At 38.3% G+C, this 26,810-nt stretch overlaps 1 long non-coding RNA gene across 1 annotated transcript; it reads left to right on the top strand.

Moving 5' to 3' along the window:
• Positions 1–5,568: 5,568 nt before the first annotated feature.
• LOC133784073 (uncharacterized) lies at positions 5,569–23,711 on the top strand. The gene is made up of 4 exons (XR_009871110.1): positions 5,569–5,943; positions 6,026–6,104; positions 7,687–7,752; positions 23,434–23,711. It is a non-coding gene; the product is annotated as an uncharacterized LOC133784073 (long non-coding RNA).
• The last annotated feature ends 3,099 nt before the right edge of the window (positions 23,712–26,810 follow it).

Below are 26,810 nucleotides of genomic sequence, written 5' to 3'. Positions count from 1 at the left end.
CCTAGTTTTGAAATATGTACCTACCTTGTATATGATTAAGGAAATTGTAACTGGTCTAGCAGGGATATAAGTCCATTTTTTTTTAGGGCTAATTTTGTAAATCCCTTAGACTTGCCAACCCAAACTTCAAACATTGTTGTATATGGTATAGGTTATGAAATGAAGTTGCTAACTTTTGTTAAAAAGTGTTGATTGCTTGTTGTGCTTGATATGCTTGGCGTGTTTAATTAGGTTGATTGACTATCTGTGTCAATATTAACTTCTCGTCCTTATGCGCTTAAGAGCTTTTGATTGAAATCAAAAAATTGGTAAGGACAAGAGCTAAAAGAGGAAGGGGTGTTGCTGGCCGAGGCCAGGCCACACCTGCTGATAGAGCTCAGAATGCGCCTGCCGCTAGAGCTCCAAACCAAGCTGATAGAGTTCGCGAGATAGCCGAGCAGATGAACAATCTGCAAAGGCTAGTGGAGACGCAGGGAGCTCAAATAGAAAGAGGGCAAAAGAGACAGGAGGACGCTGATGCCCTCCAAGCTGATAGATTTAACACCCTTTTTGGGACGACTCCCCATGCCACCCAATAATGCTCGGAACAACGAAGTACCACCTGCAAACAATGAAGAACAAAACCTTGGCCCGCAGGTTATCATTGAGCAACTTGTACAGCCAGTAGAAGCGCCAAGAGCTGCCCGAGCAAAACCTATATCAGAAAGGTTCGGGAACCAAAATCCACCTATATTCGAGGGGAGCAGTGACTCTTCAATGCCAGAGGAATGGATTAGTATTTTGGAAAGAATCTTCGACTTCATTGGAACTACTTAGAGAGAGAAGGTAGTCTGCGCGACCTATATGAAGATGCCCACATCTGGTGGGATGCAGCCAAGAAAGGGCATAATGATGCCGAGATGGAATGGTTAGAGTTCTTGACCTTGTTCAATGGCAAGTACTTTAGTAAGGCGGTGATTGAGTACAAAGTGAATGAGTTCACTAGTCTGAAGCAGGGAACATCGAGCGTGCACGACTACGTTCGAAAATTTGACCAACTGTCTAGGTTTGCGAAGAACTAGGTGAGCACTGAAGAGAATAAGACCTGGAGTTTTATGAAGGGCCTACGCAGAGACATTGCTAGGTGTGTAGACACTGGTAGAACTGGCCCAGAGACGTATGCTGAAGCTGTGGAACGGGCTCTTCGCCAAGAGTCTTGGGCCGTGTCAGACAAGCCAGATCCACAGAAGAACGAAGACAGGAGGTACACTCCCAACAACCCCGGACAGTTTCAGGCCAATCAGAATGGCCCAAGGGGAAGGTTCAACCCGAGGTTCGGCCAGAACTCGGAGCGAACAAACAATCCAAGAGGCACAAGACCGAGTTTTGGGGGAAATAACAAAAGAAAAGGGGGACCTCCCAATCAGGCAATGGATAGTCACAACAAACAGCCGAGACGTGGGTTTGAACAATGGCCACTGTGCAACAAGTGTAACCGCCGCCATCGGGGCGAGTGCGGGGTCTGTTTTAACTGTGGAAAGCCAGGGCACTTTGCTAAGGATTGTCGAATGCCAGCCAAGGGCAATGGAAATGACCAACATAAACAAATTGGAGCTCCGCCTTGAGTTTATGCGCTTACACAAAGCGACAAAGGAGCTGGCCCATCTGAAATGGTTTCAGGTCAGATTTCTATCGCCCAAACCTCAGCATATGCATTAATGGATACTGGTGCATCACATTCTTTTGTATCTGCATCCTTTGTGGAAAAATTAAATAGAAGTCCTGAGCCGATGCCTGTTATATGTGGGGTATCCTTGCCTTCGGGTGAGGATATGCTGGTGCGGACATGGGTTAGAGTCGTACCAGTTTGGGTTGAAAATCGTGAGCTAATGGTGGATCTGTTAGTCTTGGACCTACATGAATATGATGTCATATTTGGGATGGATTGGTTAACCAAATATGGATCAGTTATCAATTGCAAGCGCAGAAAAGTGGTCTTCACCCCAGCAGGAGAAGAACCATTCGAGTTCAAGGGAACGTCAAGAGAAAAGAAGTGTCCCATGATTTCTGCGATAAAGGCGAGAAAAATGCTGAGTGACGGGTGCATCAGTTTTCTGGCAAACATAGTGGATAAGGATAAAGAAACGAGTCAACAACCATCGGATGTACTGGTTGTGTGCAAGTTTTCTGATGTATTTCCTGAAGATCTCCCAGGGATTCCACCAGACCGAGAGATTGTGTTTGAGATAGAGTTGATTCCGGGAAATGCGCCGATCTCAAAGACTCCTTACAGAATGGCACCAGCTGAACTCAAGGAGTTGCAGTCACAACTGCAAGAGTTACTGGACAAGAAGTTCATAAGGCCAAGCCATTCTCCATGGGGAGCCCCGATCTTATTCGTTAAGAAGAAAGACGGTACGATGAGAATGTGCATTGACTATCGGGAGTTGAATAAAGTGACGATCAAGAACCGATATCCATTACCGAGGATCGACGATCTTTTCGATCAACTACAAGGAGCGTCAGTATTTTCCAAAATAGACCTGTGATCAGGCTATCATCAGCTCAAGGTTAAGGAGACGGATATACCAAAGACGGCCTTCAGAACGCGCTACGGTCACTACGAGTTCTTAGTGATGTCCTTTGGACTAACCAATGCGCCTGCTGCATTCATGGATCTCATGAACCGAGTATTTCGTGAGTATTTGGATAAGTTTGTCGTCGTGTTCATTGATGATATTCTGATATACTCGAAAATCCAGGAAGAGCATGCAACACATCTGGAACTGGTCCTCCAGTGTCTGCGAGACGAAAAGCTTTACGCTAAGTTTTCGAAGTGCGAATTCTGGCTAGAGAAAGTAAGTTTTCTGAGGCACATAGTGTCGGGAAACGGAATTTCAGTAGATCCCGCCAAAATAGAAGCTGTTAAGTAGTGGAAACCTCCGAAAAATGCGCATGAGGTTAGAAGTTTTCTTGGGTTAGCGGGATACTACTGGTGATTTGTGGAAGGATTTTCCAAAATAGTCGCACCAATGACTGCCCTTACCCGCAAAAACATCAAATATGAATGGACTGACAAGTGTGAGGAGAGTTTTCAGGAGCTGAAAACAAGATTGACGACTGCCCCAGTGCTGACAATCCCCAATGGCATAGAGGGATATACTATTTATAGCGACGCCTCAGGCCGAGGGTTGGGAGCAGTGCTGATGCAGCACGGAAAAGTAATTTCTTATGCTTCTCGACAGCTAAAGAATTACGAGAAGAACTATCCCACTCATGACCTGGAGCTTGCAGTAGTCGTTTTCGCTCTAAAAATATGGAGGCACTACCTATACGGGATACACTGCGACATCTACACTGATCACAAAAGCCTGAAGTATTTCTTCACTCAGAAGGAATTGAATATGAGACAGCGTCGATGGTTGGAACTATTTAACGACTATGACTGCGACATTCTGTACCACCCGGGAAAAGCAAACAAGGTGGCAGATGCATTGAGTCGACAACCAGGTGCTTATGTGATGACAGTGAAGGAAATTTCGCCGCAGTTACAAGCCGACCTTGCTACCTTGGATTTAGAGATAGTAGTTGGTCAATTGGCTAACCTTTCTATCGAGCCTACCATTATGGAAGCTATAAGAGGCGGGCAGTTAGTCGATCCTTGGGTTCAAGGATTGATGCATGAAGTGAGGAACGAGGGGCGACCAGGATTCCATATCTCCGAGGATGGATTATTGGGGTTTGAGGGAAGAATATGTGTTCCTGAGGATGACGATCAAGAAGCAGATCTTTTTCGAAGGACATAATGCTCCTTATGCCATGCATCCGGGTACCACAAAAATGTACCAAGACTTGAAGAAGTACTTTTGGTGGCCTGGGATGAAAAAGGAGACAGCAGAATATGTGGCACACTGCTTGACTTGTCAACAGACAAAGGCCGAGCATCAACGACCAGCCGGATTGTTACAACCCTTAGAAATTCTGGAATGGAAGTGGGAGATGGTCACTATGGACTTTGTCACAGGTCTACCAACCACTCCCAAGGGGCACGATGCCATTTGGGTTATCGTGGATAGGCTGACTAAGTGCGCTCATTTCTTGCCGATCAAGGTAACTTATGGCGCACATAAGTTAGCAGATATTTACATTGCAGAAATAATGAGACTGCATGGTGTACCCAACTCCATCATATCAGATCGCGACGGACGTTTTACCTCGACATTCTGGAATAGAATCCAAACGAGGTTGGGTGCTAAACTGAAGTTTAGCACTTCTTTCCACCCACAAACAGACGGTCAAAGCGAACGAACAATTCAGACCCTGGAAGATATGCTAAGAGCCTGCGTGCTCGACTTTCAAGGGTCATGGAATGAGAAGCTTCCACTAATAGAGTTCGCTTACAATAATAGCTATCATGATTCCATCAAGATGGCTCCATATGAGGCATTGTATGGAAGGAAATGTCGATCACCGATTCATTGGCACGAGACCAGTGAAAGAAAGTTTCTCGGATCGGATGAGGTTGATAAGATTACAGAGGACATCTGACGGATAAGGCAACGCTTGCAAACTTCGGTTGATCGACAACGCAAATATGCTGATAGACACAGGAGACCCCTGGTGTTTGAGGTTGGCGATAATGTGTTGCTGAAGGTAGCTCTGCTACGAGGGGCTATGCGATTCGGAAAGAAAGGAAAGCTTAGCCCAAGGTTCGTTGGACCTTTCGAAATCATAGAGAGGATCGGGGAAGTAGCTTATCGTTTAGCTCTTCCGCCCGCCCTGTCTAAGGTGCATGACGTGTTTCATGTATCCTCATTGAGAAAATACATGCGTGATCCCTCGCATGTAATCAGCTATGAACAGCTGAGCGTGGATCCCCAACTCGTCTATGAGGAACAATCGGTTATGATACTAGACCGAAAGGAAAAAATGTTGAGGAACAAGACGGTGCCATTGGTAAAGGTGCAGTGGCGTAACCATGGCATTGAAGAGGCAACCTGGGAAACAGAAGACAAGATGAGGGAGCTGTATCCTCATTTGTTTTAAGTTTCGAGGACGAAACCTTTATAAATTGTAGGTATTGTAACGTCCTACGTTTTTGGGCACCTTTAAACGACTCGGGTCGGGATTTTTCCCCCGAGTTAAGAATATTATTTTAAATAATATTATATTTTGTTTGTAAGTATTCCATGAGTTATTGCTAGCCAAAATATGAATTTTGTGATTTTAGAAGTCAAGATAAGACTTTCGGTCCTGGACCGACACAAAAACCCTGATCGGGTAAAAATCTCGGAAAATAAAACGAAAAATCATGGCAATTATATTTTGGGCATAAAATACATTCATAAAAGTTAAAGTTTGGTAAAAAAATAATAAACCTAAAAGAAAATGGAAATTTTAGGGCATTTTGTGTTAAATGCCTAATTTTGCCGAAATGGGGAATTTTTTTCCATGAATGGACCTTAGGTTAAATTTTATTATGTGATTAATTAAATTAAATGTGAGAGACATTTAATTTAATTAATTAATGTTAAGTTTGGTGATTAAAACTTAATAAGAGTGAAAAAGGTGTCAAAAGCCAATTTGGACTTTTCTTCTTATAAACTCTTATTAACCTTTATAAAAAAATAAAAAATAAATAAAAAAAATTAATGGTCACATATATGGAAAATGGTGGCTGGCCATGTGCTATTTTAGAGTGGTGTGAACCCAATTTTATAAAATTCAAATCTCATTTAATTAAGAAGTCAAGTGGGCAAGTGGGTAGAAAAGCACTCAAGTGTTTTGTGATATTTTGAAGAGTTGTGTGAGCCATTCTAACCCCCAAATCCGACCACTCTCCCTCCCTCATTCACTCTCATCTGATTTTTGAAGACTCTCTCAAGTGTTCTCTCCATTTGCAACCCCAAGAACACCAAAGAAACTTGGAAGCTAAGTCTTGGTCTAGGAAGGGTTTTCCCTAAGGTAAAGTTTCATTAATCTAGACTTTTGTAAAGTTTTAAGCATAGAGTTTCAAATAGCTAATTGACTATGTTGTTGGGGGAAGTTTGTTAGGGTTTTTGAAAGGTTTTAAAGGAGTCAAAGCTTATAGGAAGGTCCAAACCTTAAGCAAGAACACCAAAGAGGTAAAAAGTTTACTTTTGATGATTTTGTTGTAGGGTTTTTAGTTTTAAGCATTATTTTGTATATCTAATGCTTAGAGTTTCTTGTTGATGATGTAATAAGGTTATGGTAGTTGTTTAATAATTTTTATGATGCATGAGTATTGATTTTTGAAAATGGGAACCAAAACCCCCAAGGGTTTTGTAGGATACCCTAAAACAAAACATGTTTTGAGCTGTGACTTCCAAGGGGTCAAGCAGCCACTGTATATTGTTTTTGTAAAATTAAATTGTACTGTGATGTTGTTGAGATTGAGTACATAAAATTGAGCTTTTGAAACACAAAAAAATGTTTAGAAATGAGTAAGTTATGCTATTTCAAAGATTAGGTAAAAAACTGTTTTTTCGTATTCTTATTTTTGGAACCAAGTTTGGACAGCCACTGTATAGGTGAAATGAACCCAGTTTTTTCTAAAATTTTGTGGACATATTACTTGCATAACCTATTATTCCACTGTAAAATTTGGTAAGAAAATATTGAACGGTTTGAAATTTATTAACTGTCAAAGTTTGGAAAAAATAAGGACTTGAAAATAATGTCATTTTTACCTCATTGTTGGAAAATGATTTCACCAATCAAAAATGCTCATTTTGACCTAAGATTTTTCAAAGACCTAAATGGCATAACAAAAATGGAATTGGAAAATTTTGGTAACAATTGGGTAAGTAAATTTCAAGTTATGAACTAACGAAGTATGTAGTTAAAAACGTGAAAAATAGGTTTTTCACACTTAGTGTAAAAATGAGATTTTGGAACATAAGGTAAAAAGTAAAATTTTGTTTATTTCAAGATATAAAATGGTAAGTCTTGAAATCATATTTTCACTAAAATTTACCCTTTGAGTTTAAATGAATTATTTTTATTAAAGAGTTTTTATTCTTTCTAAAAATAAGAGATTTAATTTATTAATAGTTAATAAATTAAAAGAGGGATTAAAACCCTATATTTTGAGAAAAATAATTAAATAAATTATTTTCCTAGTAAGTAAAATTGATTAATTGCTTTTGGAAAATTAATTAGTCAAGATGAGAAATTTATAACGGTTTTCCTAATTAAGACAAATTAGGCAATTTTCTTAAAACGGTTTTTAGATATTAAAACCTTAAGAAAAATAAAAGGAAAATTTAAAGAGTTTATTTTCTTTAAAAATAATTAAGGAATTTATTTGTATTTTCTGGATATAATACCGGCTAAAATCTTACATATTTTAACCGACTAGTCGAAAGTGCGGGTTAATAGCGATACCTGGAAAGAATAAGATTTTTAGCGGATTGTGGGAAATACCATTGTGATACCCGAGCCTAAGTATCGAGACCTTAGGATAGGTCTCCCCGAGACTTAAGGTTTAGTCTCGAATATTTTGTATAACTTTCCTTAATAAGTTTAAAACCAAATAAGGATTGTGGGAAATACCATTGTGATACCCGAGCCTAAGTATCGAGACCTTACAAATGACTTTTATTAAAATGACCAAACTGCCCAAAATAATAATAATGAATTATGAGTGCCATAATTAATCCGAGTATACTGTATGGATAACTACAGTATTGGCTAAGCGTAACTGGACTGAACGTTGGAGGGTGAAAACTTGCTGAGCGCTAAGGACTCCAAGTAAGTCAACTTATATTGTATGGCTGCAACATGAAATGATTATTGTCTTGTATGTTAGTATAGGGATACATGCACATGTATAGGCTGTCATAGAAAGTTTCTTAGAGACGTTAGTCTAGTGAGTGCTGATTTAGAAAATATGAACGGTAGAAGTCCGTCATATCCTAGACGGTTGATCCCCGTCACACTGCTTGATTTATTTATGTCCGGTTCATTACCGCGACGAGTGGCCATGAGATGAGGATAAGCTGGTTAAACCTAGGGGCGCCAAGATAAATGGGACCTAGGGGCCCTCATGCTTACTTAATCATTGGACGGTTAGAATCCGAGCAAGTGCTCTGATAAGTTATTCCCGGATTGCAGCCGTGAATATTGGCCATTCCGTGAGAGTGCCTAGAGATACTAGGGGTTGCCAAGATAGAGTGAGGTTGAACACCCTAGGGGCAGCTGCTCACCAGCACCACTGATTAACATAGAAGTCTCCGTAAAACCGTGTAAATTGGATTACGCTCTTGGATAAGTAGCGATGCCCTAGGTAACACGATAGTTACCCTTGATGAGAATATTTATTGGCTAGATCTTAGTGTGGAGACTCGGTTCTCTTTTACAGATTAGCAATTATGTTGGAGGGCGCGTTACGCATGAATTGTTAGAAATTGTCGAGCGTTGGTCTCGAATTATGTTGTGATATAATATATCTGCTTGCTCTGGGATTTTCTGAGTGCAGGGATATAATTGTTGATAAGATATAGTTGTGATATAATATATCTGCTTGTTCTGGGATTTTTATCTAGATATGAATTAATTTATCCTTGGTTATCAGGCATGACCATAAGTTTGCTAGGACGCTTTAGCGTTCTTGAAATTGATTGTGTAGGGTCCGGATGGGTCCGGATCCCTATTTCTCTATCTGCTTTGTTTGAAAGTTGATCTTACTAAGCGTTTTCGCTTACCTAGTTGTTTCATGTTGTAGGTAAGAGCAAGGGCAAGGCAGAGCAGTGATCGCTGGAGTCTTCCTTGCAAATGTACATGTGGACCGACCTTTTGGGAAGCCGTTTTATTTTTGGAAATGTTGTGTAATTTTCCTAAACTAGGCTCACTCTACTCTTTATAAAATATGTTGAAACTAAATGTTAAGTATGGCCATACGACTTTTTAAAAAGTTTTTTTTTATACGGGTTTTTGAGACATTTTGTTAAATGAAAACATTTATATTTCCGCATTATCGAGTCTTGAAAATCCGGGTCGTTACACTCCGCAACAAAATGGTGTAGCAGAATGCTGGAACAGAACTTTATTGGAAATGGTTAAATGCATGCTTAGTTACTCAACTCTTCCAACTTCATTTTGGGGACATGCAATTGAAACTGCGAACAACATTCTATATGTCGTACCATCGAAATCAATCCCCAAAACACCTTTAGAACGATGGAATGGTCAGGAACCTAGCTTACGTCATTATAGAATCTGGGGGTGTCCCGCCCACGCCCTGAGGAAAAAGGAAGGAAAGCTAGAACCGTGAACCGAAGTTTGCATGTTTGTTGGCTATCCTAAAGGTTCTTGGGGTGGACTTTTCTATAGTCATTCAGAAAAGAAAGTGCTTACTTCTACGGATGCTACTTTTCTGGAAAATGACTATCCAAAACTTCAAACCGCGCAGCAAAGTAGTTTTAGAGGAGATGGTTGAAGAATTGACTCCAACCAATATTCCATCATCACCAACGCAAGTTGATGATGAAATTCCCACTCTTCATGTCCAACCGGCACAAGTCAGTTTAAATGAAGAAAGTACCACTGTTCCTGAGCAAACAGTCACGGAGCCTCGTCGTAGTGGGAGGCTTTCTAGGAAAACAGTTCGCTATGGTTTGGATGGTGAAACCAATATGGTTGTTGGTGACATTGGTGACGATGATCCGTTGTCTTTCAAATAGGAAATGGCTAGCCCTGAAATGGAACTATGGCTCAAAGCCATGAAACAGGAAATGGAGTCCATGTACTCAAATTCCGTCTGGGATCTTGTTGAAGCACCTAGTGACTTTAGGGCCATTGGGTGCAAGTGGATCTACAAGAAGAAATGAGGTGTTGAAGGAAACATCGAAACTTATAATGCTCGATTAGTGGAAAAGGGTTATACCCAAAGAGAAGGTGTAGACTATAAGGAAGCTTTTAGTCTGGTAGCCATGCTCAAGTCCATTTGCATCCTCCTATCCATAACAACCGCTCTCGACTATGAGAACTAGCAAATGGACGTCAAGACAACTTTTCTTAATGGGAAGCTTGACGAAGTCCTTTATATGGATCAGCCAAAAGGATTTAAAGTAGCTGGACAAGAAGGAAAAGTTTGCAAGTTGAATAGGTCCATTTATGGACTTAAGTAAGCTTCTCGTTCCTGGAATCTTAGGTTTGATGAAATAATCAAAACCTATGGATTTAAATAAAATATTGATGAGCCCTATGTTTACCAATTGAAGGAAAATCAAATAGTGGTATTCCTGGTTCTTTATGTAGATGACATCTTACTCATTGGAAACAATATTAAGAAATTGTTAGATGTGAAGAATTGGTTGAACACTCAATTTGAGATGAAGGATTTGGGTGAAGCAAGTTATGTTCTAGGTATCCAGATCATTAGGGATAGAAAGAACAAACTCTTAGCTCTATCTCAAGCAACTTACATTGATAAAGTGAATGAACGTTTCTCAATGAAAAATTCCATGAAAGGACATATACCACCCCGCTGTGGAATTCATCTTTCAAAGAAGCAATCTCCCCAGACTCCTGAAGAGGAAGATGCAATGAGAAAATTTCCTTATGCATCTGCAGTTGGAAGTCTGATGTATGTTATGTTGTGTACTAGACCAGATATCTGCATTCAGAGGGAGTAGTGAGCAGGTATTAGGCAAACCCAGGACCAGATCATTTTATAGTAGTTAAGCATATTCTGAAATATTTAAGGCGGACTAGGGATTATATGTTAGTCTACAAGGGTGGTGTTCTGAACCCTGTATGCTACACCAATTGAGATTTTCATATTGATGTTGATGACAAGAAGTCTACTTCTAGAATGGTGTCGACTCTTGGGGGTGGAGTCGTGATATGAAGAAGTGTAAAGCAGTTTGCGATCTGAAGCAGCTAAGGAAATAGTCTGGCTAAAGAAGTATGTTATTCCAGGTATGGATAAAATGCTTGTGTTGTTTTGTGACAACATAGGAGCAATAGCCAATTCGAAAGAGCCTCGAATTCACAAGATGAGTAAGCATATAGAAAGGAAGTATCACATAATTCGAGAATATGTGGTCAGGGGAGATGTGAAGGTTATGATGATTGCATCTGAAGATAATATTGCAAATCTGTTTACAAAGACACTACCAGAAGCTACATTTGATAAGCATATCAAGGAAATGAGAGTATAATTAAGACATTAGTTTCAATTAGTGCAAGTGAGAGTTTGTTGGTGTTTTATGCCCTAATTAAAACCCAATTTCTTTGTAATCTCATTTTATTATCAATAAAAGAATAGAAATAATTTTTTGACTTGGTCAATCACTTTGCTCACATGTTTTATTTTCATCATTATTTGTTTAACATAAAATTCTATTAAATCGTGAGCATATAACTAATCGTATTTATAGTGACGTAATCTGTAACGCCCTGGATAGCAAAGACCACTACACTGTGCACTTATAAAGGTGCAAGAATTGCTAATCAAGTCATTAGTTTTAAAACGTGCCACTAAACATGTATGTGCTAGGGTTAAAAAGATTTTGGTCTCACAAGTTTCATTTTATATAATTAAACTGTTATATACACGGGATCCCAAAAGAAACAGAGTTAAAAGTAGGTTTACAGACTTCCAAAAGTACATAAATAATCATTAGCCATACTTAGGCAAAATAGACACTCTTTGGGTCTCGCGTCCCTGCCTAAACCTCAACCGTGGCGGCTGAGCAGCTGGCCATGTACATTCCACTTGCTGAGCTCTCCAATCAAGGCTGATCCAACTTGCCCTTGCCTTTACCTGTACCACGTAGCACCCGTGAGCCAAGGCCCAGCAAGAAAACATGAAATGCAACACAATCGATAATATTAGACAGTAAAATTCACCAAGCATGAACTTTCACCAAATAATCCACATAATATCATTCAACAAATATTCAGAGTCATAGATGCAATCAAACACTTATAACATTCATATCACATAATAATAAAGGCTAACAACTTAGGCCGCACCCTCTGTTTATCCCACTGACTCCGGCCCGCTTAAACCGAGCTTAGTGCATATTAAGCTGTCCTCGGCTACCAGTGGCCGAGTCGCGCCCTGTGTGCTAGTGTAACCCTTGGAACCCTTAGGCTGTTGGTTCACTAAATGGCTTGCATGGCATAATACCATCTTTTCAAGCATTCACAATAGGGAACCCTTAGTCCCGTCACATATATTCAACCAGGTGTAGTTTTCTTACCTTTAATCTTTGCAGTAATTAGTTACGAGCAACACTCCTCAGGCACGATCCGTTCCTGAGCCTAAGCTTTTATCACCTAGCCACAACCAAAGTATAAGGTTCCATTAATATCCAAATATAGGTTTTTAGGTTCAAAACTAACTTCCGCGAAAATCGAATCCCGCCACGCATGGTGGCGAAAACGATCCCGAGCATTCTAGACCACATTCCCATGCCTAAAATCCCTAAAAGTTCAAGTGCACAACTAAGGGCTGTGGCCCTTGAAGCTTAGCCATAGCCCTAGCCTCAAAACAGAGCCAAGGACCACCCCTGAAAGAGGACACGCGCCGCGGCCCTTGCCTTGGGCGCCACGGCGCTCACCTTTGGCCGAGCCCTCTTGGCTCATCTCCATCCTAGGGCCGCAACGCTCTAGAACAGAGCCGCGGCCCTTCCCTTCGAACCTAGAATTCACACCATTTCTAGGCTTGAAACCTTAGCCAAAACCACCCTTAAGCTTCCTACTTCAACAACCAACAATCCCAACACTTTTAACATGACTTAAACAACATAATTCCATAGAAAACCCAACCTAACATACACTAGAATTCTCTTTTCAATTTCTGAAACTCAAGAGCTATAAACACTCAAACCAGCCATTCAAACCCAAATTAAAACTTCTAAATCATGAATTGAGACTTACCTCTTCTCCTGGACCACTTCACCAAGCCAAAACCAAGTTAATTCCCAAGCTTCCCTCCTTAATTCTGTCTTTAAACATCAAAACCATATTTACCTCAAAACCCAACAAAAACCAACAATTTCTAACCACAGAAAAGGAATTTAAATGCTTACCTTAGCCCTAATTTAGTTCTTTATTAATTCTTGAGCTAAGCCTCCAAATCCCCACCTCAATTTTCAGAAATTCCCAGCTTGATTCACCAAATTCTCAATGGTTTCCTCTTTGTGTTTCCTTGAGAGAGAATAGAGAAAAATGGCTGATAATAGATGTCGGTTTAATTTTCTATCCACTATTTTCTAAAGCCTCAGTCTAATTTTATCTCATTAAATCAATCCCGAGACTCGGGGTGCCGGAAACATCCCCGAGGGAAAAATGGTAAAATCCCCCATTATTTTCGCCTAGACTTCCTAACCTCAAATATATCTCCATATATTTATTTTCATAACCCGATAGTCTAAATAGTTACACGATACCTAAAATTCCCCTGGCTTATCCAAAGTCAGACGCTAAGCCCCGTTGTGACTTTTTCCCCGCTAACTAGCTCTAAGATCGCCTTGAGTCGTGCTCTGCGGATCTACCCACATAATAATGTGGTTCTCACAATTACCATATACACTTATCACATTAAAGCCAATATAATCACACAAGAATCTTTAACCATATAATCATGCATTTAAGTCAATAAATTCATGCAAATCATGTTTAACCCAATAATGCCCTCCCGGCACACTAATCAAGGCCCTTAAGCCTCATTAGCGAATTTGGGGTCGTTACATAATCACAGTGGAATATAAATATGATTATATGTTCAAAATAAGTTAGTCCTAAGATTAGTCAGTGGATAGGATTTACATTGTCTTACCAATCTACGATATGATCTACTTACACATTGTAGTGTTATGTTCTTTCCAGAACATTAACAAAGTAGATAAGATCAGATGTATTTGTTACATCGAACAGGACCAATATTGACAGTAGATAGGATAAGTAAACATACTGTTATTATCTCTTCTAGTCATATCATATAGTTGACCATATGTAATGCCCCGACTAATTCTAAGACCTCGGACCATTAAAACTACTAAGACATAGATTCTATTTTTGGAATACATGCATATAATAATATGTAGAGTCCAAGAATTTTACTTAGCAAGTTAGATAGTAGTACTAGTAGTAATAGCTAGTAGTAGTTATAGTATGTTTGTTACTCTGGATTTTGGTTCAAGCCGGGACTTAGTTGAATACTCGTAGCAACACTTATAGATTTTACAAGTTTAACCTATAGTTTAAGAATATTAATTATAACATAAGGTTTGATTAATATAGCTGATTATAAATATGATATATTATACTATAAGGTTTAGATAGAACTAATAAGATCATGACACTTGTCATGTGCATGTTTATTGAGAAATTAAAGTATTTTTGAGGAATAGTTTTATAAGAATAAAATTTGAAAACCCCAGAATCTGCAAGCAGCTTTGAAATCGTTATAGGACTCAGTCAAAGTTGTTTACTCAATTCAAATTAGGCTGAAAAACTGCAATTACGTGTATAATATTTCAGCGTATGCTGATATATCGCTGCTCTAGGGGAGATATATCGCCACTAGGGGAATACGAAAAACACGTAACTTCGCACGAACGTTTCAACGAGCCTCGGGAATATAAGCCCAGGTGATATATCGCCTACCATGGGCGATATATCGGCTCCAGGGAAATATTTTGGAATGATTTTGAAACCGAGCTCAATTCAACCCATAACCTCTTGGCAAGCCTCAGAATCTTTTTGACCGAGTCTTAAGCCTCTGCTGAACGATTATTCAAATGTTTTTCAATTAATAGTCATTATTTTATTCAAGCTAAAAGAAGATCTTTTCATTCTTGAACTCTATAAATAGGACCTAGTACCCAACCATTTCTTTCATTCTTCAAGATGAGTTCAGAACCTTCAAGCTGCTAGGCTTACTTTAGAGTGTTAAACACTTGGGTTGGGGTTATAAGCTTTATCATCTTAAGCTTATTAAACACTTGGGAAGTAAGGTTAATAGCGTGTTTTTCGATATCGAGGTGTAGTTCGGTTATAGTGCATTCAAAGGTATTCCTATTCCTAGTTCATTTCTGTATGTTTCATTAGTTTTTATATTTTTTCTCTACTCAAAATCCTAACTCGCTGTTTTCCATTCTTGGTTAGGCATTTAAGTTCTTTGAACTTGAGGTTTCTTGTTGGTAAGTATCTTCTCGATGGTTTAGTTCATTTCCTTTCATCTCTTTCTTTTTAGAAATACCCACCTTCTCATTGTTGGTTTTAGGAGTGTTCCAAAATCCCGTCCTTGTTCTCACATCTTGGTATTGGTAAGGAAAATAGGATAGTTATTATATGCTTATATAATATGATTATGCTATAATATGTTATGATATATTTGTTTTGGGGCTTATAGTTGCTCATATAGCAAACCCCAGCACTTTTATGTTCTTGGGGCTTATAGTTACTTAGCTAGCAAACCTCATTGTATTTTGAGGCTTATAGTTGCTTAGTTAGCAAACCCCAATAATTACCATGTACATGGGTTAGAATTGTGATATATGTTTATAGTATATGTTTATGATATAGTTTATGTATATGTTTTATGTTATTAGTAGATTTTCCTTGCTGGGCATTAGGCTCATTCCTTTATTATTATTTTTTTATATGTGTAGGAAAATAGTTATGGCGGCGGAAAGATTCTTGGCAGCTTGGGATTGTGTATTGAGGGAGAATGGATTCGGTGGACTGCGTGAACGATTCGAGGAGGAAGTTATTTTTAGTCATTTCAATTATATTTTCTATGTATTTTCCGCACATGATCTTGTAACAAATTTATTTAAGATATAAGATATGTTTTATTTTCAAACAATGGGATCCCATATCATACCCTGAATTTTATGTATTTCAACTTTTACTTTTTAGTTTTCAATAAAGTTATAAATGTTTCATATGTATGTTTTCTTAAGAATAGTGTTTATGTATACGTAGTTTTAATAGTCCAAAGTCTAGAATTAGTTGGGTCATTACAGTTGGTATCAGAGTAACGGTTCATTTGCATGAAGTTCACCTCGATACACATACTCAAAGCTCCGAATCTGACTGCCAAGTAAGTGTTTATGTTATAGTTATTATGTTTATATGTATAGAAAGCGATTTTAGCCTTTATGTTTTCAGTTAAGAATGAACGAAGCATTAACATATGAGGATATATGAGCCATAAAGGCCTTAAAAAGAATTAGAGAACCAAGAAACACCGTAGGATTGCTAGAAAGAATCACTTGAAGACTACTGTTCTTCCACATGGAGATAGGTCACCTCCAAGAATCTAAGCAGATCATGATGAGATCAACGGAGCAATACGTTTTAGTAATTAGACTTTTTAGAGATTATCCTACTGTGATTGCAACCTTAGAAGAAATTTGGGAGATGATAGATGATGAAGATGAATTGCCGGTAGCTATGAGATATTATTTTCTCATACTTAGGTTCACTTCAAAAATGGAATTTCAATTTACAAATGAGAAAAAACATAGAATTTTTACGAATCTTCCTCGAGGGAATTTTGAGGCACAAGACAATGATGACTATGAAGAAATAGATGACGATATGCTAGATGAAGGATCAGATGTAGAAGATCCCGATTTTCAGAATAAATTAGTTTCTTATTTATTTTATTTATTTGCATTTATGATTGTAAATAGTGAAAAAAAAAATTTCCAAATTAATATCATGGTTATTTTGTTAACATGTATGAGTTTGATTTTCTTTTGCAATCATAATAAATTTAATAAATAATGACTAAGTTCGGTGAGGGTGGATACAAATCAATGAACCGGGTTCTCTATATTGAGAGTTAGGGGGCCATAGTAGTGGGAACGATTTTACTGATCCCAGCCCTCCCTCAATATAGTTGACTTTGGAACAAAGATGAGTTTCGAGCTTGAGAATTAAGTCATATATGATCATTAGAACCACATTTAGAAAATAATAAATATGGCTTATTTTTCTAAGTATAGAAACTCACTCTAATAATAAAGAAGGCTTATATAACTTCCATAAGAAATCATAATCAATAGGTCCGAGTTATGTTTGTTTATATTAAGTTTTTGCCTTAGAGCCTATTAGGGTAAAGTTCTAACATGTTTTTCTCAATTGTTATAACTTTGCTAAGATGTCGCTCCGAAGATCTGCCCGTACCAATGGAAATGCCTCCAACGCTACTCCGATGAACAATGAAGCCCATCCGGTTCGCAGAAGGGGGGTGCGTGCTACTGCCAACCGCAATGCGCCGCTGCTGCCGCCGGTTGACAACACTGTAGAGATAGCCAGATTGCGATAGCATGTCGAGGAATTACAGCAGCAATAGCGACAACAGGCTCAGCCTCAGACTCAGCCTCCGCCTTCGCTGCAACCACAACCATAGCAAATGGCCCCAGCACCCCATCAAGTTGGTCCATATGGGGGATGGCCAATGGCAAACTATGCGCCATACCCAGCTCAACACGTGGAGCCAGTTTATGAGCGGTTTCGTAAGCAACATACTCCTAATTTTGAAGGGACTACAGACCCCTTCGAGGCAGAAGAATGGCTCAGAAATGTGGAGCCAATCCTGACGCATCCTGACGCACATGAACCTCGGCAACGCGGACTGCATATCCTGCATTTCGTCTCTGCTTAAGAAAGATGCCAGAATATGGTGGGACTTAGTCCAGCAGACGCATGATGTTGCCACCATGACTTGGACCCGATTTGTGGAGCTATTCCACAAAAAGTACTATAATTCGACTGTCATCACTTGTAGAGTCGAGGAGTTTGCTGGCCTGAAGCAAGGGAGTTTATCAGTGGAAGAATGTGCTCGACAGTTCGACCGATTAGCTAAGTTTGCACCAAAAATGGTTCCAACTGACTATTTGAGGGTGTCTAAGTTCGTTAGAGGACTTCAGCCGAAGATCAAGCTAGGGGTTAAGCTAGAAAACCCAGGAAATACTACCTATGCCGATGTTCTAGAAACGAAAATAGAAGTAGAAAGGCTGCAGGCTAATGTTAGTAAAGAAGAAGCCAGTAAGCCTGAGCCTAGACAGCAGAGTCAACTTCAGACTTGTCAGAACAACAAACACAACAACAGAAGCAATCAGTCCAACAACAACAATGGTCAGAAAAGAAGGCATCCTGACAATAAGCAGTCCGACAACGATAAAAAAGGCACGGACGAATAATGGAAGTAATAGGCCGGGTTATGTAGAATACCCGCAATGTACTAAGTGCCAGAAGAAACATCCTGGTGAATGTTGTGCAAACACTAAGGGATGCTACAACTGTGGTCAGGAAGGTCATCGAAAGAAAGAGTGTTCCCAGCTCAAGCCAGAGGGAAAAATAGACGACAAGATGGTTCCTACCAGGGTATTTGCCTTAACCCAAGGAGAAGCTGATGCTAGCAATAAAGTGGTCACATGTCAGGTTTCTATCCTCAATAATATATGTTCTTTATTATTTGATTCGGGAGCCACTCATCCATATATCTCGTTAGGAATGATAGAAAAAATATACAAACCTTGTGAAAGATTTAGAACTAGGTTTGTAACTGAGTTGCCTTCCGGCAAAGTAGTTCTATCATCACGGATAGTACGAGGCTTACCGATCAAGATTGAGGACGTAGAACTAGAAGGAGACCTGATAGAACTGGAAATCAAAGACATCGACGTGATACTAGGCATGGACTGGCTAGTAAGGCATGGCATGACCATTGATTGCAAACGCAAGAAGGTGAAGTTCGAGACTCCTGACGGCCAGAGATTATGCTTCATGGGACAAGTTTTAGGACTACGCACACTGCTAATATCATCTCTCAATGCTCAAAGGATGATAGAAAAAGGATGTCAAGCATTCTTATCTAGCATCACAAATGTGGTAAAGGAAACACCACTAAAATTTGAAGACGTTCGCATTGTAAGAGAATTCCCAGAAGTATTTCCTGATGACTTACCAGGATTGCCGCCGACTTGGGAAATTGACTTCACGATCGAATTAGTACTGGGCACCGAGCCTATCTCCAAGGCACCATACCGGATGGCACCTACAGAACTCAAGGAGTTAAAGACGCAGCTACATGAACTCCTTGACTTGGGCTTCATTAGACCAAGCCATTCGCCATGGGGAGCATCGGTTCTATTTGTGAAGAAAAAGGACGAAAGCATGCGAATGTGCATAGATTACCGCGAGCTGAATAAGGTAACGATTAAGAATAAGTACCCACTACCCCGAATTGATGACTTGTTTGATCAACTTCGAGGTACGACCATGTTTTCAAAGATTGATTTACGGTCCGGGTACCATCAGCTCAAGGTGCGGGGAGAGGATATTCCTAAGACAGCTTTTAGAACTCGTTATGGGCATTACGAGTTCTTAGTTATGTCTTTCGGTCTTACCAACGCTCCAGCCGCATTTATGGTCGCACATCTTTGTATACTCAAAGGACTACTTAGATAAATTCGTCGTAGTGTTCATCGACGACATCTTAGTATACTCAAAGGACGAAGTCAAGCACGAGGAACATTTGAGGTTGATCTTATCACGACTAAAGGAGCATCAACTTTACGCCAAGTTCAAGAAGTGCGATTTTTGGCTTTCGCAAGTGGCGTTCCTCGGGCACATTATATACAAGGATGGAGTTGCAGTAGACCCATCCAAGGTAGAGGCTGTGAAGGATTGGCCAAGACCAAAGAACGCATCCGAAGTAAGGAGCTTTCTGGGATTAGCAGGTTATTATTGGAGGTTCGTAGAGGGCTTTTCTAAGATAGCCACTCCGCTCACCAACCTAACTCGGAAACAGCAAAGATTCAACTAGACTGATAAATATGAAGAAAGCTTCCAGTTGCTTAAGGATAGGCTTTGCTCAGCACCAGTACTCTGTGTACCGACACCAAACGATAAGTTTGTAGTCTAATGTGATGCATCAAAGCAAGGGTTGGGTTGCGTGCTGATGCAGAATGACAAGGTGATAGCCTACGCCTCAAGGCAGCTAAAGGAGTACGAGAAACACTATTTAACTCACGATATGGAGTTGGCAGCGGTGGTATTTGCGTTAAAATCTAGCGCCATTATCTTTACGGAGAACGGTGTGAGATTTATACGGACCACAAAAGTTTAAAGTACTTCTTTACTTAGAAGGAGCTCAACATGAGGTAGCACAGGTGGTTAAAGCAAGTGAAGGATTACGACTGCGAAATCCTATACCACCCGGGAAAGGAAAATGTAGTTGCCGATGCGCTAAGTAGGAAGAATTATGGAAGTTTAGTAGCATTAGCCAGAATAGAAAAGCCGCTATAGCAGGAGCTGATCAGTGCCAGGATAGAAGTAGTCATCGGTAAGCTGGCTGACTTGTCTATCCAGTCAAATATGCTAGTAAAAATATACTGATTGGGCAAGGGCATGATGACACACTAGTACCACATATGGATGTCGTTAGTGAAGGCAAGGCCACAGATTTCTCAATATCAGATCGAGGGTTATTGAAATATAAGGATCGGGTATGCGTGCCAAATGATCAAAGGATTAAGATGGCGATTTTAGAAGAAGTGCACAGTACCCCATACTCAGTTCACCCAGGATCGACCAAGATGACTCACGACATCAAGGCAATATATTGGTGGCCAGGGATGAAGAAGGATATAACGGAATTTGTGTCTAAATGCTTAGTATGCCAGCATGTGAAAGCAGAACATCAGCGTCCTGCATGCTTATTGCAACCACTTAGCATACCATAATGGAAATGGGATGATATAGATATGGATTTCGTGACGGGTTTGCCACGAACAAGTAAGCAGCATGATTCAGCTTGGGTAGTAATAGATAGACTAACCAAGTCTGCCCATTTCCTGCCTGTTAAGAATTCATACACAACGGATCAATATGCAGACATCTATGTCCAAGAGATAGTAAGGTTGCATGGAATTCCCAAGACAATAGTGTCGGATAGAGGATCGGTGTTTACATCGAGATTTTGGGGAAGTTTACAGCAAGCCATGGGTACTAAGTTAAGTTTTAGTACAAATTTTCATCCTCAGACAGACGGTCAGTCCGAGCGTACCATACAGATTTTAGAATATATGTTGCGCACTTGTGTACTGGATTTTGGAGGATCGTGGAATAATTACTTGCCATTGATAGAATTCTCCTACAACAATAGCTACCAGTCAATGATCAGGATGGCACCTTATGAGTTACTTTATGGAAGAAGGTGCCGATCACCGTTACATTGGGACGAAGTAGGAGAAAGGCACCTTCTTGGTCTCGAAGCTGTTAGAAAAGCTCAAGATGCAATAATGCTGATTAGAAAGCGAATCCTGAAGTCGTCAGAAAAGCGTATCCTGAAGTAGGAGAAAGGCAACTTCTTGGTCTCCCTGCTCAAAGCCGTCAGAAAAGCTATGCAGATGCCAAGCAGCGTGATGTGGAATTCAAAGTCGGAGACCAAGTCTTCTTGAAGATATCTCCTATGAAAGGCGTAAAGCGGTTTGGGAAGAAAGGCAAGCTTAGTCCCCGGTTTATAGGTCCTTTTGAGATATTGGACAAAGTGGGAGCAGTTGCATATAGACTAGCCCTACTGCCAGCCTTAGCAGATAGCCACAATGTGTTTCACATCTCAATGCTACGAAAGTATGTGTCAGACCTATCTCACGTCCTCAAGTACGATACGATAGCACTCCTGAAAGATTTGAGTTACGAGGAACGACCGATTAGCATCCTAGATAGAGGGATGAAGCAGTTACGGTCCAAGAGTATTCTGATAGTCAAAGTCCTATGGAGTAATAGTTCTGAATGGGAGGCAACGTGGGAGTTGGAGGAAGACATGCGAGGCCGGTATCCAGAATTATTTGGTAAGTAAATTTTGAGGACAAAATTCTTTTTAGTAGGGGAGAATTGTAGAGTCCAAGAATTTTACTTAGCTAGTTAGATAGTATTAGTAGTAGTAGTAATAGCTAGTAGTAGTTATAGTATGTTTACTACTATGGAGTTTGGTTCAAGCTGGGACTTAGTTGAACACATGTAGCAACACTTATAGATTTTACAAGTTTAACCTATAGTTTAAGAATATTAATTATAACATAAGATTTGATTAATATAGATGATTATAAAGATGATATTTATTATACTATAAGGTTTAGATAGAACTAATAAGATCATGACACTTGTCATGTGCATGTTTATTGAGAAATTAAAGTATTTTTGAGGAATAGTTTTATAAGAATAATATTTGAAAACCCCAGAATCTGCCAGTAGCTTTGAAATCATTATAGGACTCAGTCAAAGTTGCTTACTCAATTCAAATTAGGCTGAAAAACTGCAATTACGTGTATAATATTTCAGCGTATGCTGATATATCGCCACTCGTGGAATACGAAAAACACGTAACTTTGCACGAACATTTCGACGAGCCTCGGAAATATAAGCCCAGGCGATATATCACCTACCATGGGCGATATATCGGCTCTAGGGAAATATTTTGGAATGATTTTGAAATCGAGCTCAATTCAACCCATAACCTCTTGGCAAGCCTCATAATCTTTTTCACCGAGTCTTAAGCCTCTGCTGAACGATTATTCAAATGTTTTTCAATTAATAGTCATTATTTTATTCAAGCTAAAAGAAGATCTTTTCATTCTTGAACTCTATAAATAGGACCTAGTACCCAACCATTTCTTTCATTCTTCAAGATGAGTTCAGAGCCTTCAAGCTGCTAGGTTTACTTTAGAGTGTTAAACACTTGGGTTGGGGTTATAAGCTTTATCATCTTAAGCTTATTAAACACTTGGGAAGTAAGGTTAATAGCGTGTTTTTCGATATCGAGGTGTAGTTCAGTGATAGTGCATTCAAAGGTATTCCTATTCCTAGTTCATTTCTGTATGTTTCATTAGTTTTTATATTTTTTCTCTACTCAAAATCCTAACTTGCTGTTTTCCATTCTTGGTTAGGCATTTAAGTTCTTTGAACTTGATGTTTCTTGTTGGTAAGTATCTTCTCGATGGTTTAGTTCATTTCCTTTCATCTCTTTCCTTTTAGAAATACTCACTTTCTCATTGTTGGTTTTAGGAGTGTTCCAAAATCCCGTCCTTTTTCTCACATCTTGGTATTGGTAAGGAAAATAGGATAGTTATTATATGCTTATATGATATGATTATGCCATAATATGTTATGATATGTTTTTATATGTTATGATATATTTGTTTTGGGGCTTATAGTTGCTTATATAGCAAACCCCAACACTTTTATGTTCTTAGGACTTATAGTTGCTTAGCTAGCAAACCTCATTGTATTTTGAGGCTTGTAGTTGCTTAGTTAGCAAACCCCAATAATTACCATGTACATGGGTTCGAATTGTGATATATGTTTATGATATAGTTTATGTATATGTTTTATGCTATTAGTAGATTTTTCTTGCTGGGCATTAGGCTCATTCCTTTATTTATTTTATATGTGCAGGAATATAGTTATGGCGGCGAAAAGATTCTTGGCGGCTTGGGATTGTGTATTGAGGGAGAATGGATTCGGTGGATTGCGTGAACGATTTGAGGACGAAGTTGTCTTTAGTCATTTCAATAATATTTTCTATGTATTTTCCGCACCTGATCTTGTAACGAATTTATTTAAGATATGAGATATGTTTTATTTTCAAACAATGGGATCCCATATCATACCCCGAATTTTATGTATTTCAACTTTTACTTTTTAGTTTTCAATAAAGTTATGAATGTTTCATATGTATGTTTTCTTAAGAATAGTGTTTATGTATACGTAGTTTTAATGGTCCAAAGTCTAGAATTAGTTGGGTCATTACATAATAGAACTTTATTATAAAAATCCAAAATACAGGATCCTATTGTTATTACATAAAACATAAAGAAAACAAAACTTTTATTTAATTGTTCAAATACTAAATGCGGAAAAATAAATACATAAATTAAAAACACTCAAAGTATAAACTTCATCCTCGATCTTTTCCAGAAGTCCATTCATTCCGCCATCTCCCAATACACATGCCAAAACTGCCATGAATTTGTCTCGCCTTCCAAGCTTATTTTCCCACACCATTTAAAATAAAAAGGAATTAGCCGAATGCCCAGCATGGAAAATCTACTAAAACATAAGACAAAAAACATATATCATAAAAACATATTACGTAAAAACGTATATCATATAACCATAGGACTACAATATTATTGGCCATTAACTCATTACTGTAGTATGTGATATAACCATCTAGATCCTCTGTCTACTAATCGGGGTAGGTTAGATCACAAAATAGTATATGATAAACCATCTAGGTCATCTGTCTACTAATCGAGGTAGGTTTAATCATAACTCTAATCTACGATAATGATAAAAATCATGGGACTTATTTGCTATCTAAGCAATTATATTTCCCAAGTGACTACAACATAAAACATATATGTACATAAACATAACATAGCATATAAACATATCATAATAAATACAATCTATCCTATTTTCCTTACCAAAAACTGGGATATTGGTGACAAGAACGGGATTGGAAAACTCCTAAAACCAAACAATAAGAATTATAAGTTTCTAATGAAATGGAGATAAAAAGGAGATCTAAACCATCAAGATAGAAGCTTACCAAAATCCTTAAGTTTCAAGAAACTCAAACACCTAACCAAAAGCCATAATAACAATTTAGGATCTGAAAGAAAATGAAAGAAAATAAAAGAACTATAATGAACTAAGCCTGAGGATAATAATACCTTTGATAGACTAGAACTCTGATCTACAACTCAATTCCGAAATATCACTCTATCTTACTTCCCAAGTGTTTAGAAAAGTTTAGGTTGGAAAGCTTTTAAATCCCAAAACCCTAGTGTTTTCTCTCTAGAATAAACTTAGTAGCTTGGAGGCTCTGAAGCATGCTTGAATAATGAATGAAATGGCTGAGTGAAATGTCCTATTTATAGAGTTCAAGGAGTGAAACTAACCCTTTTTAAAAAGAATAAATAAATGAATATTAATTGAATAAATTTGAGTTTTCTGTTCAACAGATGCCTAGAACTCGGTCGAAAACGTTCAGGAGCAAATCTAAGTTGTTTAGGGCTGCTTCTAATTTGATTCCACGAAATTTCAAAAACAAAAAAGGCATATGATATATCGCTCTCTATAGGCGATATATCTCCTTTCCCTATATCCTGAGCCTTCATGGTTTCGTTTATGCGAAGTCGATGTGTTTTCCATATCAACCTTAGGTGGCATACGCTGATATTTTAAACACGTTTTTGCACACTTTTAGCACACTTGAAGTTTGTTAAAACAACTTTGACTGAGTAAAACGTAATCCTAACAGCTGCTGGAAGGTTCTAGACCTTCTAGATCTATCTTTTATTAATTTATTCATCTAAAATCCTTAAATCCTTAATAAACATGCATGTGACAAGTGTTACGTTCTTAATTATTCTTTCTAAACCTTAGGTTATAATAAATAATATTTCTAGGACCAGTTATATTAATCAAACCTTATGTTAAAATTAATATTTCTAGACTATAGGTTAAACTTGTAAAATTCATAACTATTTCTACGAGTTTCCAACTAAATCTCGGCTTGAACCAAAAATCATGAAAACTAAAATACTACAAGCTAGTAAAATTATGAAAATTCCAGGACGCTACACCATAGGTCAATTCAATTTCAATTCTGAGTGGTTAGTATTCTAACTGATTGTATTATTTGAGTTCTTTGAGTTGTTATTTACAAGCTTACCCTACAGACTAGCCCATACTTACATCTTGGGAACTCGGTAGTATAATTGAGTGGGAGTGTTAATCATAGATATGAACATCTATTGCTTCTGATAAAGAAGTAAAACGATGATTTCCTTTTAGTTTGTTTCAAGGTGCCAAATGATAGTGGTCTCATTTCAGTAATTAATATTAGTTTAATGAAATATCATTTACAAGGAACTAAGTGTTTTAAGGATAAAATACAATGAGGGGTAAAACGGTACTTTAGTCTCATCTCACTCTAGATCGTCTATAGAGGGTTGAATGACAATTATTGTTGTAACAATGGATAAGTAATAACGTATCCATATTTGTTATAGAGCGTTCTATGAATTCAAGAGTGCAATTCTGAGTCTTTAGTGGAGTCATGAGGAATCATTAAGTTAGTAAATTTATTTGTTAAGTTTATGATAACTTATTGGAGCTTGATTTCATAGGCTCGTGGTCTCCACTGTACCTTGGATAAAACCATCTAGATAGTCTAAATTAATTAATTTAATTATCAGTTAGAATTATCAAAGTTGACCAGGTCAATTTTGGATAGTTTCACAGAGTTATACAATTTAGAGAAGAAAAGAGATTTTAGAGCATGTTTATAAATAATTAATTTGATAAAGGGTTTAAATAATTATTTAAGTAATTAAATCAATAGAAAATAATATAAGCCTTGACTTTAAGTCCAATGGGCTTATAATTAAATGAGAAATTTCACGGGCCTAAAGCCCATGATAATTTCAACCTAATGGCTGATATTATCTATTATTTTATTAATTTTTTAATTAAAATAAATGACCTAATTGAGCCTATAAAATGAATTCTACGTGAAAGTTGGAATCAGATTTTTGAAAGACTTGTTTTGAGAAGATCAAAATATCTAATCTTGATGCTCTAGGTTTTAGATTCTCTATATAGCATAAGTCATTTTCTAAGCCTCAATATTCTCTTCTATTCTTCTTCTCTTTGTATCTATCTCATGTGTTGAGAATTGCCCACTCTAGTCTAGGTGATTCTAAGGATACTTTGGAAGGCTGTGAAGAAAATTGAAGATCAGTTCAGTTTCTTGGTAATAC

Source organism: Humulus lupulus, chromosome 6 (assembly GCF_963169125.1).
Source record: "Humulus lupulus chromosome 6, drHumLupu1.1, whole genome shotgun sequence".
NCBI classification, from domain to species: domain Eukaryota; kingdom Viridiplantae; phylum Streptophyta; class Magnoliopsida; order Rosales; family Cannabaceae; genus Humulus; species Humulus lupulus.
Note: the sequence above shows the minus strand (reverse complement) of the source record. Positions and strands in the feature narration are given on the sequence as shown.